Here is a 14,020-nt window from a genome sequence, read left to right as displayed (position 1 = left end):
TCTCCATATCCCAAGTAGTTTATGCAGATAGAACTTGTTTCTAAACTATTATGTCCGCATCTGAATAATAGAGGGTATTGACAGATTTCTCTCTAAGGTTTTCATCTGTGTCATTCTGTGTTTCTAGAACTATATTCTGTTGCTTACCGTTTTAAAATGGCATTGAGTGCATAAGTGCAGAGAAGGTTTGGATGATGCTGGTGGAACCCTTATCAGTGTTAAGTGTGACACCATTTTCTCTGGCCTTATGCAGCCTTCCCCAGAAGATCGTACCTCACCTCCCAAATCAGGTCCCTGAAATCTATTTGGAAATGAACCACAGGCCTGAATCCCCGTGGAAGTGGCTGCTGAACATACAGTCCCTGCTGTCTGGTTGGTGACATGCTAATAATCACCCTTTCTTTTTCTAAATGAATACTTCTCAGCGGAGACTCAAAGGAACTTTTTCAAAGAAGACAGTGTACGTGTTCACGCCACTTTAATGTGGACAAAGTTGGGAGGTGGGCGTCATTCAAGTAATCACCCCTGATGCTCTCTCGGGCACATGTGGTTTTAACTAGAAACTAAAGCTCCCTGTACACTTTTCAGAACCATGTCTCTGGCTTTGGTCTGGAACTCCTGTCTGGAACAGCAACTAGTATCAGGGCATTAAAACGCATATGCTCTGGGTGTGTTTCTTCCTCATGAGGGGTGGTTTGTAATTCATTCATTTAATTGTGCTGTAAGTGGACATTTATGGAGGACCTGCTTGGGGCCAGCAAGTATATCAGTGTTGAGCTTTTACTTACAAAAAAGACAAAATCCTCAGCAGGGGGTGTAGGGGTGTGGCTGGGGGAAAGTAGACATTAAAACGTAATGAAAATGCAGGGTGATGGCAATATGTTATGAACGCCTGAAGAATGTATTAGAGGAGCACAGAGAAGGGAATGACTAGATGTTTGGGGGTAAAGGTGAACAAAAAATCATAGAAGTTGCGTTTGAGTGGAGTTGTAATGAAACAATTTAACTGGAACATTAAGTGGGAGTTTATTTGTAGGCTGAAGGGCAAAAGTTTGCAACTTTTAAGACATACAGAGTTCAGGATGACTGTGAATTACATAGGCAGGGAGTAATAACAGAGTGAAAGGAGAATTTGAAAAGGAGCTAAAAGAGGCAATGATATGAATAGTCATATATGTCCTGCAAGGGGCTTGGATTACGTTAATAGTGAACCACTGAAGGTTTTCACCTGGAGAGGGACGTGATCAGATTGTATTTTAGAAAGACCACTCTGTCGACAGAATAATGAATTAGAGCGAGAAGGGGACAGGAGACTTTACAGATAGCCAGATTACAGGTACAATTTTACCACTTTGGAAAGAATTTATGGAGGAATGAGAAGACATCGTTTTTCACAGTCTCCTTAAAAATATGAAGCCCGTAAGGATCTGATAGGAAAATGTGTAGTATTTTCATTAGGAAATAATTGCAGTGCTTATTTTCTTTTACTGGCCTGAAATCTTAAAAAAAAAGAAAAAGGACAGTAAGCCAGTCCAGTATATCTTGATTTTTTAGAACATAAATTTTATATAGCATGAGCCAGATTTTGTTCTCTAACCCATAAAATGATTAACAACAAAATCCTTGGTTATGGATAATTAATAAGTTATTAAAGAATACTAATTCCTAACAGAAAGCTTTTACACTGGTTGTCCACGCCCTGGAAGTACTTATTTCCCATTCAACGCTATATTTAAGGACCACTTTCAAACATCTATCATGTATCATTGAAGTAGATTGGAAGATGTGAGTGTGGACTGCATTAAGACATGTCAAAATGAATAAGTGTTTTAGTAAGCTGTTCTATTTCTAATACAAGCCAGCGAAAAAAACAATGAGCCAGTCTCCAGTGTTAAGATGGGAAAATATGAAAACCATCCCAGCTTACTCCACTCATCACCATGGTTTCATCATCTATTACACAGTAAAACAAACACAGCCACTCACTATAACCCTTAATGAGCATATGTGACTCTGATAATATTTATCGGGTTTATTTGTTTGAGGCCAACTGAAATGAAAAGAAAACAGTGCAGCGTTGGGTCATTAGTCTCTTCTGACGTGTGCTGTAATTCTAAGGAAAACATTAGTAGCCTATTTTTAACCAGTACCTTCGTCCACTGAAGCGATAATGGCCCAAGGAATAATCCCTGGGATGGAAAACAGAAATTCCCAGAATTAAATGTTTTTGCTCATCTGTTCTATGGTCATAGGAATTCTATCAGCATCATCATTTCTCATCAACATCGAGAAATGTTTTACATCAGACCATTATGCAATCCTCCCCAACTGGGCTGCCATTCATCTTCATCTCTCCTAAGTCAGGATCCTCCCAGCCAAAAGAAATGAAAAATATCACCTCCTCCAGGAAGCCTCTCTTTCCCTGGTAAACATTATCACATGCACTTGACATTATTTTCACTTCCATAATCTGTTTATTCTGTGTTCTTTCCCATACTCAAATATGTTAGTTAAAAAACTCATACAGAAATAATAGGAGTGAGACATTGTTCTAGACTTCACAGGGCTGGTGTATGTGGAAGGTGGCGGATAGATGAAAAAAGGTACTTCCCTGCAGGGGTACAAACCCAGCAGGGGGGACAAGGCAGATGAGTAGGATCTAAACGTGGTCTTCAGTCTTGTTTCAGCTCAGCATCTGAGCAGAAGGCAGCCCCCTGCCACCAAGCCCGGGGACCCACTGCTTGACAAAGTGTGTACGGACCTGACGTGCTGGCCACAGCCTAGGCTGGAGGGGTGGAAGGAGAGGAGGTCTGGGGAGGTGTTTGAAAACTCTCAGGAGGAATTGGTGATTCAAAGCAGGGCCTTTGGAATAAATAAAGCAGACAGGAGTTAAAGCATGGGACCTTCTCTCTGTGTGATTTTGATGAGTTACATAATCATTTTGAAGCCTATATGATGTTATCACTAAGTGAGATACTGTGAAAAGACTTATATTATTCCAGGTTATAAGTTCTCAATACAGGGCATTTATTGTTCTTGTCACTATGATTTTATGCTTCTCAGAGAGTGTGTCCCCCCCATTCTTTGCCCCAGTGAGGAATCGTTTCATTAAACTGTGAAATGTCTCCCAAGAAAAGCACAGTATATGTGGGGAGTTCAGAAGAAAAGGAATCCTATGATTTTGGAGCAGGGGATCAGAGAAGGCTTCGTGGAAGAGATGCCACTACACCTGGTTTGTAAGGGTCAGGTATGAGTCGAGGAAGCAGTGATCAGGAGACAGACCGTCCAACCATGAGCCCAGTGATAAATGGGGAACATTTCCATACTTCCTTCTTGGGGCTCCAACGAGAATTACAGGCATTTGCTGGATAGTCCCACTGGAAATGGTAAGCTTCTTAGAGCAGGAGCCATAATTCTACATTTTATATATTATCCCCTCAGAGGAGCCAATAGAAATAAAATAAGTACTTTTGTTGATGTTCTGAGGCCTATGTGGAAGCCATTCTTATAACTGAGAGGTTAATTGAAACACTTTGAAACCTCTCTCTCTCTCTCTCTCTCTCTCTCTCTCTCAAGAACAGAAAAGGAAGCTTGGAGAAAGCTGGGGTGGATCCAAGGAGTAGGATGCCACCCTCTTGTTCTAGATGGTTTAACTTGTGTGAGCTCCGTCTCTGCTCCCTAAAGAGCTGGGTATGTGTAATAGAATCATGGTGTTTTGGGTTTATTCATTTTTTTGTCATTCATTGGTAAATTCTTTTATTTTCTTTGTAAAATTTCCAGCATGTTTTCAGCTGTGCAAAGAGGCAACTATGAGAAGTTGTTTGGTTTGAACGTGAGCACAAGTGTTAAAGTCTAAGAGCACCGTGGATGTGATGTGGTAGGTGGGGCTGAGGCCTTACGGAAGGGCAGATCCCAGGGAAAGGAAGGCAGACTTAACTGCCTCATCACCCCTCCGCCATGTAGAAGATTCTCCTTCTAGGGCTAACAGGTTCTGGGCTTCGTTTTTCTAAAAGAAGATGTGCTTTCCTTGAAGGCATCTTTTGTAGAAGGGACTAAGCTACTGAGAAAATAACATCACAAAGAGATGTTTCAACAAAACTGATTTTATTTGTACCCTTTTTATAGATTCCATGTAGAAGCGATATCATATGGTATTTGTCTTTCTCTGTCTGACTTACTTCCGTCAGTATGATAATCTCTAGGTCCATCCATGTTGCTGCAAATGGCATTATTCCATTCTTTTTTATGGCTGAGTAGTATTGCATTGTACATATATATACCACATCTTCTTTATCCATTCATCTGTCGATGGACATTTAGGTTGCTTCCATGTCCTGGCTATTGTAAATAATGCTTCAATGAATATTGGGGTGCATGTGTCTTTTTGAATTATGGTTTTCTCCCAGTATATGCCCCAAAACAGAAATAGAGTTACAGATATAGAAAACAAACTATGGTTACCGGGAGTAAGAGCGGGGAAGGGATAAATTGGGAGATTGGGATTGACATATATACACTACTATACATAAAATGGATAACTAATAAGAACCTATTGTATAGCACAGGGAACTCTACTCAGTGCTCTGTAATGGCCTACCTGGGGAAAAAATCTTTAAAAGAGTGGAAATATGTACAGGTATATGTATAACTGGTTCACTTTGCTGTACAGCAGAAACTAGCACAGCATTGTAAATCAATTACACTCCAATAAATTTTTTTTAAAAAGGCAAAAAAAAAAAAGTAAAATGATACCAAAAAAACCCCCAAACTAATTTTATACAATACTGTAGAACTGGATGGGTCCTAAAATGTGGATACTGATGCTGAGGATAATAATGATGCTAAAGAAATAAAGTACGTGTTTAAAAATATGTTTGTTATAGAGAAAAAAGTAAAAGATTGAGATAAGCATCAAGAATAAAATAAAAATTCCCCATAAGCCTATTATTCTTAGCATTCTTTTATATATCCTGTTTTATAGATAGATAATTAAAGAAACAGAAGAATGCTGAAAATCCTGTTTTTACGACTTGATTTTTTTTTCCAGTTAATATACGACCTTGTCCATAAAAATATTTTTAGCACAGTTTTAATTTTTGTAGAGGTTTTTTGGTTTCCTCCTCAGCATATATCCTCATTTCACCTTTTGTATCCTTATTGATTTGGGGTCAGGGGTGAGGGTGAGGGGGGACTTATTTCCTCTTGTTGAGCCATGACATTGGGTGGAAAGATGCCACTTGCAGTCCTAGGAGTGTGCCCTAAGTGGTTTATATCTGTCAGTGCTTCCACCTTCAGCCCTGTGATCAGTATAATAATGGGAACGAAACAATCTGGGCCAATGAGTGATAACGGATCCCAGGACAAGCGGATATCAGAAGGGCCTTTCTTTCTTTGGATGGTGTCTGAAGTGGTGAAGTTTGTGAAGTTCCCTCAGCCATGTTTTTGTTTTTGTTTTTGAATTAATTAATTAATTTATTTATTTATGGCTGTGTTGGGTCTTCGTTTCTGTGCGAGGGCTTTCTCTAGTTGCGGCGAGCGGGGGCCACTCTTCATCGCAATATGTGGGCCTCTCACTGTCGCGGCCTCTCCCGTTGCAGAGCACAGGCTCCAGACGCGCAGGCTCAGTAGCTATGGCTCACGGGCTTAGTTGCTCCGCGGCATGTGGGATCTTCCCAGACCAGGGCTCGAACCCGTGTTCCCTGCATTAGCAGGCAGATTCTCAACCACTGCGCCACCAGGGAAGCCCCCCTCAGCCATGTTTTGATCACGGAGGGGGAGCCCTGACCTGATGGAGGAAGGCTTCCTCCTGTGGGCCGATGGGATGGGTGCTGGGCGGTGCCCCTACGGCCAGTCACTTCCAGATTCAGAGCCCCAGGCAGAGGTTCTGATTGGTTGTGTTCTGCCACGTGTCCCCTGCCCCCTCTCCTCCCCACACACACACACAGGGACCCTCCCTTAGAACCCCCACAGTGGAAGGTGAGCCTTCCTCTTCTCCCCCATGGTTCCTCCAGAATGCTAGGAAGATATGGATGTTGCGTAGCTTTATGGCAAAAGTCCACCCCAGGTATGATACACATCCCCGTATCCCCACCGCAATAATCCGTCAGTTACTGAGGACATCTGTTTTTTTCAGGCACTGGGCTAGATGCCCCATGTGTAGAATCTCTAGCCGTTACCACAACCCTGTGAAGTAGGTATTTACAGGTGAGGAAACTGCTTTTCCCTTGTTCTGAAAAGGCTTCCCTGGAAAGAGTGAGCCAGAGAGGCCTTGTGTGGAAGAGTTCTGGTCATTGAGGGGAGAGGTTTGGCTCTGCAGTGAACCAGACAAAGGCACAGTCACGCTTACTGGCAGTTTAACCCTAGTGAAGTGCTCTCTGTCTATAAAGAGGGGAAAGAAAACATCTGCAAGTTGCAGGAATTCCAGAAGTATATTCCAGAGCAAAAGTGTTGTGAGTTAGACGGACAGACACCAAGATAACAGGAGTCAGGGCTGGGGGACCTTGTTAAAATGCAGGTTCCAATTCCAGAGGCTGCAGAGGAAGCCCGAGTTTCTGCATTTGTAGTCCCCACCTCCTGGTGATGCTGACCTGCCGGTTTGTGGAGCACTTGGGTAGTCAGGTTCTAGGTCACGAATGAAGCTGGACCTCATCACCCTTATTTTCGCTCCCTAGAAGCCCTCCCTGCCACCCATGACATGGCACTCCTGGATGTGTTCAGTATTCTGTGTGCTATGTTTGCTCACTGCATAGAGGACAACGCTTAGTCATGGCAGGTGAAGGGGATGCCCCATCGCCTCTGCTTATCCTGTGTAGCTTAACTGGAAACTCCTTCGCCTGGAGCTGAGCTCCTGAGTCAGAAAGCATTGGTGGAATCGTGGCCAAGCCCTGGGTGGAGGGTTTCTGGGGAGGAGAGGTGGGAAACGAGAGGCTCTCGGTGTCACCAGTTCTCACCATTGTTGGATGTTCCCATCTCACTGCACAGGAAACAGCTTCATCTGCAGTTTCCTTCATGAGTACAGGGAGATCAAATCACTCCCCGGGTAGAAGGTAGGAAAGAAGGTGACTTGTTTCCCACTGGCAAGAATTTTCACCTGTGGCCGAGATCCAATCCCAGGGTTCCGCACATTTAAGATGCAGCTGAAGAGCAACAGATTCAGAGTCGGAAGAACTAGATGTCACTCAGGGCTCCCAAATGACCTTCTCATGTCCTTGGACTAGCAACCCAGCTTCCCTGAGACCAGAGTTTTCATCTGTAAAACAGAGATTTTCAAATAGTACAAGCTTTCTAACAACTGTACTGTGAAGAACAGGTGAGAAAATAGGAGAGAACTTTGACAAACAAATAAAACATTATACAATTATAAAGGATTATTGAGACAAGGGTTCTAAAGCAGCTTAGCTACCCAATTGCCTGACTATAGGATTATGTCCTAGACTGTCGAATCTTATTAGGTGGGACCTAAATATACCCGAGGAAGGGGCAAAGCAGAGAGAAAGGTGTGTAAGCTGCTCAGGAAATCTGTCATGTACCCTCCTTTTTCACATGGTGTGGTCACTCCTGCCCCCAAGGTTGGGACGCTAATCAGGACAGCGACAGCCAAGGCCAGACTGCAAATTGTGTGCAGGGTGCACTTAGCTTAAAGGTAAAGACATCTACCCACTTTAACAAGGCACATCCAAGTAAGAGGATGGAGTCCAGTTTCTTCCGTATCATTGATACTAAAAATGAAAATACCCCCCCCCCCACACACACACCCAATCCAATGTAAGGAGGGAAAAGAACAAAGAAAGTATTCACGGCCCACTTCTCCCAAAGAGTTACACCCACTCTGGAAGCCTGCCAGCTTCCTACCATTATTCTTTTCCAGCTCCTTGACCTGAATTAACAAACCCCATGGCCTTATTTTGAAGAGATTGGTGCACAAGCTCTGGATAGGTTTCTTGACATTTTGGGAAGAAGCAGGGAATAGCTCAGAAGCTATGTAGCATACAGAGCAGGAGATCTGGGACGTGGCCGGAGGAGAGCACAGAAGGTAGGCACTGGTGGTAAATTCTCCCTGTGTCTCAGTCCACCACAATCAAAAGGTGTTCCCTATGAAACTGATGATACTGAACATGAAGGGTATACCAGCTCAGCTCCAAGTCTAGGAAAAGAAATGCTGAGGAAGTCAAAGAATCAGCTCTGTTTGCCCGAAGAATGACTCTTCCCTTTAGCCACTGGAATCAGCTGAAATGTTATCTTCTAGGAGTCTCTTTCTCCAACACCATTAAACATATTAACACCCACCCCTAGACATGTACACACATGGCCTCCCCCGTACCTCTTCCTCTATCTCAGCAATTGGCATCCTATGTTTTGTTTTGTTTCTGTTTTCTCTCTTCCATCACTATAATGCAAGTTCCATGATTTCTTTGTTTATTATTATATCCCCACCACCTAGCATGACCTGAAAATAACAGGTGCCCAATAAATATCTCTGAATGAATGATACCCTGGTATCCACGTCCATGAACATTGCCCTCACCTTATTGTTTTAGATTATTGTGCTTTTTTCTCACTCTTCTTACCTCCTTCAATATTTTCCTTAGCCTATTCTACCATCATCATCATATCATCATCATCATCATCATCATTACTATAACCATCACATAAAATGGTTTGCATTTCTATTTGTGGAGAATTTGAAGACCATGGCTGTCCATGGCAAGAGCCTCCTGGCAATTGTTCGAGAACAAGAGAGACCAATAATTGCCCTTCAATTAGACATTTCCCAACCTCCTTCAGGCAGGTTGCTTCCTTCGTGAAACCCACTTCTCAGGGTATGTTTCTCTCCAGGGCATTTATGAAAAGTGACTAGCTTAGTTAGATAAAAGGAAAGTCATAAAATCACTTTCCTGGTGATGTCATTAATCAAAGGCAAACGGTATGCCGATCGTCTAACTCCCTGAATTGCATAGTGATTTCTAAGTGGCAAGAAACACATTTCTCTAGTGTGAGCAACTTTGTCACAGGCAGGAAAATATCTTTGGAAAAAGTCTGACATATAGTAAACACTCCACATTTTTGGAATGAACGTGTGGATGAAACCCCCCTGCGTGCTTCCTTTCTCCCTCCTATCTTGGTGGCTTGAGTATGGGGATATGTGGTAGAGTTAACTACATGTCCATACTTTTTTTCTCCAAAGCCCAGCTGTCCCTGTGTAGCCTCTGTCTTCCTGTACATAAAACATTCCCTGTGCATCTGGAGACTCAAAGAAAGGACCCCGCCAGTCTGCACATGAAATTTGCAGAACTCCCCTTCTGCACCTGTGGGCTGTGTGATCTGGAATATATTTGTGTTTCCCGCTCACACTTGGAGCAGTGAGATTTGACCTTTAGAAAGTAGTGGTTGGGAAAAAAAAAAAAAAAAAAGAAAGCAGTGGTTGAGAGCCTGTTCTTAGTTCTTTTAAAATCATGTACACATTGCAAGAGCCGGACACCCCTGCCTACTGAACGCTGAAGGAATGTGCCTTGAAGCCAAGTCTAGACAGAATTCCAAGGCAGGGGAGTCAGTGGGACAGGGAAATCACCACAGGGTCCATGCCAACTTTCTGTCCTGCAACTTTACCATTTTTGTGTTACTGGATTTGAGCCAATACGGGAGGTCTTTGGTGCCAAGAATGACCATAACAAGTAGGCTGGGGTTTCCACTGGAGGTTAATTTAAAGGTTCCACCTTCCTTGAGCTCCTCGTTTAGAGTGCATTTCGTTTCCCAAGGCAACCCCAAGATTTTCCAGGCCTCTGGTTTGCTGAGGGAAGGAGAAAGGGGAGGCTAAGCCACGCTCCACCATTTCTTAGTTTATAGCCACCTGTAATCAATCATCAGACCAATGGGGATTTACAAAAACAATTGAATTAGGAAAATACTAATCCCAACTGTCAATGCGATGAGTAAAGTACAGAATCAAAGGGAAGGACGCAGGCACCTAGCTTTCCACCTCACTCTCTGCAGACGCCTCATCCAGCTTGACCACTCAAGGCTGCACCACCTGAGCCACACAGCTGGTACCCCATGAAAAGCTGGCACCCCTGACCCTCATGTGGTTCTTAGACTGCCCGTCTCCACCCATTTCAGAATCCATGTCCCGAGAGCAGCATTCTCCCGGCGCCTGACTTTTTTAATTTAGAGTCTACTCTCTCCCACTCAAGCCACACATCCCGTCAGTCCTGAAGTTCTGATGATTTGACTCTGCTCATTCACACCAACCTTTACCACAGTGGCACTGGTCCTGTCCTGGTCCCACCACCTCTCACCTGGCCCTTGCTTTGTCCACTTCCAGGGCATCCGTAACTTGCTTCACTGACATTCACTTCTCAAGGATTGTGTAAGGTTGTATGTTCTAGAAGTTCTACTCACAGGCATCACTTGGGACCAAATATCCTTTCTCACTCTGCTCATAGCTTCCCATGTAATTTTGAAATCATTTGATGATATCTCCTCCTTAATCTCTCAGCTCCTAGGCAGTAGGATTGTACCTACAGTGCCTGGTGCAATATCTGGAACACAGTAGGTCCTCAAGAAATCTTTGTTGGACAGAAATGTTTATCTTCACTTTCCCCCTAAACCAGTATTCTTTGCATTGATCCCTTGACTTGCTTTATTCCCTGCCTTGACAGTGGTGCAGACTGCCCTTTGGTGATGCTGCTCTTGGTGTCTTGGTGAATGAGCACTTCAATCCTGACTCCTAGGGGACCTCTCAGTTGTCCTGGGATCCAGCCCTGGGCTCTCAGTAGCCTTTCTGTGGTTCTAAGACACTTTTTCAATGAGGATCTAATTCCCAAATGACTTTGAAACTAGGACTAGTGAATTGAGTAGATAATCACTTTAAATTAAAAAGTCGTCCCAGAATAAAGACAGAGAAACGTAGGGTTACATGGAAGAGGCCACAGCTGTAGAGCACCCCGTTGATACAAAGAGCTGGGACGTTAGCAGTCCTAGTACTCAGTTGGTATGAAATCAGTGTTTTTTGTTTGTTTTTTTTCTCCCCCTGTGCCATACAGTAGGTCCTTATTAGTTATCTATTTTACATACAGTAGTGTATACGTGTCAATCCCAATCTCCCAATTTGCCGACCCCCCCCTTTCCCTCTTGGTAACCACAAGTTTGTTTTCCACATCTGTGACTCTGTTTCTCTTTGGGGGCATCTATCTGGAGAAAACCATAATTTAAAAAATGTTCTTTGCAGCACTATTTACATGCTGCAAACAGAACATGGAAGCAAACTAAACATCCATTGACAGATGAATGGATAAAGAAGATGTGGTGTATATATACCATAGAATATTACTCAGCCATAAAAAAAGAGAAAAATAGTGCCATTTGCAGCAACACAGACAGACCTAGAGATTGTCATACTGAGTGAAATAAGTCAGATGGAGAAAGACAAGTATCGTGATATTGCTTATGTGTGGAATCTAAACAAATGGTACAAATGAACTTATTTACAAAACAGAAATCAGTGTTTTTTCTGAATTCTGGCTGCATACGAGCATAGTCTAGGGAGGTTTTAGAGAAGTTGATGCCCAGGTCCAATCCCGAAGACTCTGATTTCATCAGTCTGGGTAGAGCCCGAGTGTTGGGATCTTCTAGAAAGCCGCCTGGCTTGCTGAGCATCCACGATTGAGATGGGATGGTCTGCAGAGCTGCTTCCCATCTGATTCTCCAGCCAGAGCAAGTCTGGTTCACTGTGGGCTTCACAAAAGCCCAGCTTCAAATGATGCTTCAGCTTGAAATTTCACTGAGAGGAATTCATTGAAAAGAAAAGAAAAAGACTACAAAAGGATCACATTTACGTTTTTCTAACAGTTAATTTAATCACTGATGGGCACTGGCACACGTAAATATAAACCCAATGTGAGTATGACACGTTACGTGCATACCTCCAGAGAATGCGGGGTGACAGGCGTTGCTGTGCTGTGACCTGCTGACGTGACACATGTTTAACTTGATCTCATATTTGGGGAAAACTTGGAGATTGGTCTTCATTAAGGTAGGTTGGAGGACATCTTCTAGGGTGAGGGAGCTCCTTGAAAGACACAAGACACTCGCAGATTGCTCACAGCTCACCCTTCCTTCCTTCCTTCCTTCCCTTCTTTCTTCCTTTCTCCTTTCTCTCTTTCTTTCTTTCTTTTCTTTCTGTTTTCCTGAAACAAGATGGATATCACTAAGGACATTATAAGTATGTCAACACTGGACACTATAGCTTAAGCTTAAAAACAGTTTTTTGGTGGTTGTTTTTCAGCTATTTCATGCCTGCTACATTGCAGTTACAAGTTCAGAAATTCTGTGTTTACATTCCTTTTGGTCCTGGAAGAACATCCACCTTAAGAAGGAAGTAGCCTAGCAGAGCTTAAGCGAAGGTGTTTGACACTCACTTCATATTCACCCAGGAGACAGTAGATTACATGACTTAGTGATTGCAAAGCAATTAGAATAGTGTCTTGCATCCAGTGAGCTTTAGATAAGTGTCTGTTAAACAAACAAAAAAATAAATGTAGCGGAAAGCCTCTTATTTTTGCTTCTCTGTGTCCATTTGGGTTTCATTTGGCCTTCCCCAATCACTGAAATTCAAGTGGGACCAGAAAGCCCGAAGCCCCTTCCCCAGTCTTTTCTGCAGAGAGCAAGGCTTCCAGGAACAGGACAATAGTACGACCTTCATGGGGGCCTTTCCAGCATATTTGCCTTCAGTGACCCCTTCCTCCACAAAAAATATTAAAAATTACATTTTATGACTTCTTTAGTATAAAGATGAACATAATACAAGTTGTATTCAGTATTATATATTCATTATTATTATATTATGTTTTTCTTCTGATTAAAAAGAACGTAAAACATTTTTGAGGGCTCCTAAAAGTATCATGGGCCCTCGGCAATGTGCCTCTTGTCCCCTAGTCTCATACTAAAGGCCTTTATTTGCCAGTTCTTTTCCTCTCCAGGACAAGATGGGAGGGTTTTGTTTTGTTTCGTTTTTGAGGTTTGGGAGAAGGCAGATTTCATAGAGAAATTATAAGTCAAATTCAAAGCAATTCAACAAGTTCTTATTAAGTATCACTATGTGTGTGAGTGCCTGTGTACCTTCTCATCACATTCACACACACACACACACACGCACGTACACAATCTGCTTGATAGGTCCATAATTTACCCACATCCCAAACGTTTTCCTGTGAAGAGCCAGACATTCAATGGAATTCTAGTCCCAGGCTATATAATTATAGTTCTTCAACTGTAAGCAGCTAAGACTCTGGCTAACTTAGGTTAAGAAAGGAATTTGTTGGAAAGTTACTGGAGAACTCTCAGAATTAAGAAAAAGCCTCATGTCATTTTTCTTAAAGATACTCTACTGTGTTTTGAAAGCCAGAGTGAGAAATTTGGGCTAAGTTACAATGTGACAGGAAGCCATCGGATAGTTTTAAGGAGAGAAGTGATGGAAGTGATCTGATTTATATTTTCAGATAACGTCTGTAACTGCTGCATGGCTAGTAGATTGTAAATGTGTGGGATGAGATCAGGGTAAGTTAGGAGACACACTTTGGCCGCCATGTAAGGAATGACTGGGTTTTGCTAGTGGGAAATGTCCATGTAGGGAGCCATGGACAGAAGCAGAGCATGTTTTTAAGGCCGAGAAAGGAAAAGCGGCATCGAAGTCTCCTCCTAGACGTTCCCAGGCTTTTGACATGACGAACTGGTCAACAGTCATGCTGCTTACTGACAAAAAAGACCAAAAATCAGACGATTAAAAAAAAACAACTGGACAAGGACCATGTTTGAAGATGGTATCAAAATTATTGTTGTGGCAGTTTGAGGTACCAGTATGTTTCCAATGGAAATGACAAGTCAGGAGGAGGTATCTGCATCTGGAGTTTCAAGGAAAGGCAGGACTGGGGAGATCTTGTTTCAACTTTTATGAAAGTGATATTTAAGGTGATGGATCTGGGTGAATTTCCTAAGTTAAAGATACAGATAGAGAGTAGAAGAGGGC

The 14,020-nt window shown here is 42.7% G+C and overlaps 1 long non-coding RNA gene across 2 annotated transcripts in view; it reads left to right on the top strand.

Annotated features, from left to right (window-relative positions):
• Positions 1-1,680: 1,680 nt before the first annotated feature.
• LOC137228843 (uncharacterized) overlaps positions 1,681-14,020 on the top strand; it is a 30,526-nt gene continuing 18,186 nt past the window's right edge. Inside the window, exon 1 of one of the 2 annotated variants that reach the window (XR_010945379.1) lies at positions 1,681-3,877. This is a non-coding gene — a long non-coding RNA (uncharacterized lncRNA). Of the gene's footprint in view, positions 3,878-12,746 lie in introns of those variants that run through there. The other variant, XR_010945378.1, reaches the window with a different exon arrangement.

The sequence above is a fragment of the Pseudorca crassidens genome, chromosome 8 (genome assembly GCF_039906515.1).
Source record: "Pseudorca crassidens isolate mPseCra1 chromosome 8, mPseCra1.hap1, whole genome shotgun sequence".
Lineage (NCBI taxonomy): Eukaryota > Metazoa > Chordata > Mammalia > Artiodactyla > Delphinidae > Pseudorca > Pseudorca crassidens.
Note: the sequence above shows the minus strand (reverse complement) of the source record. Positions and strands in the feature narration are given on the sequence as shown.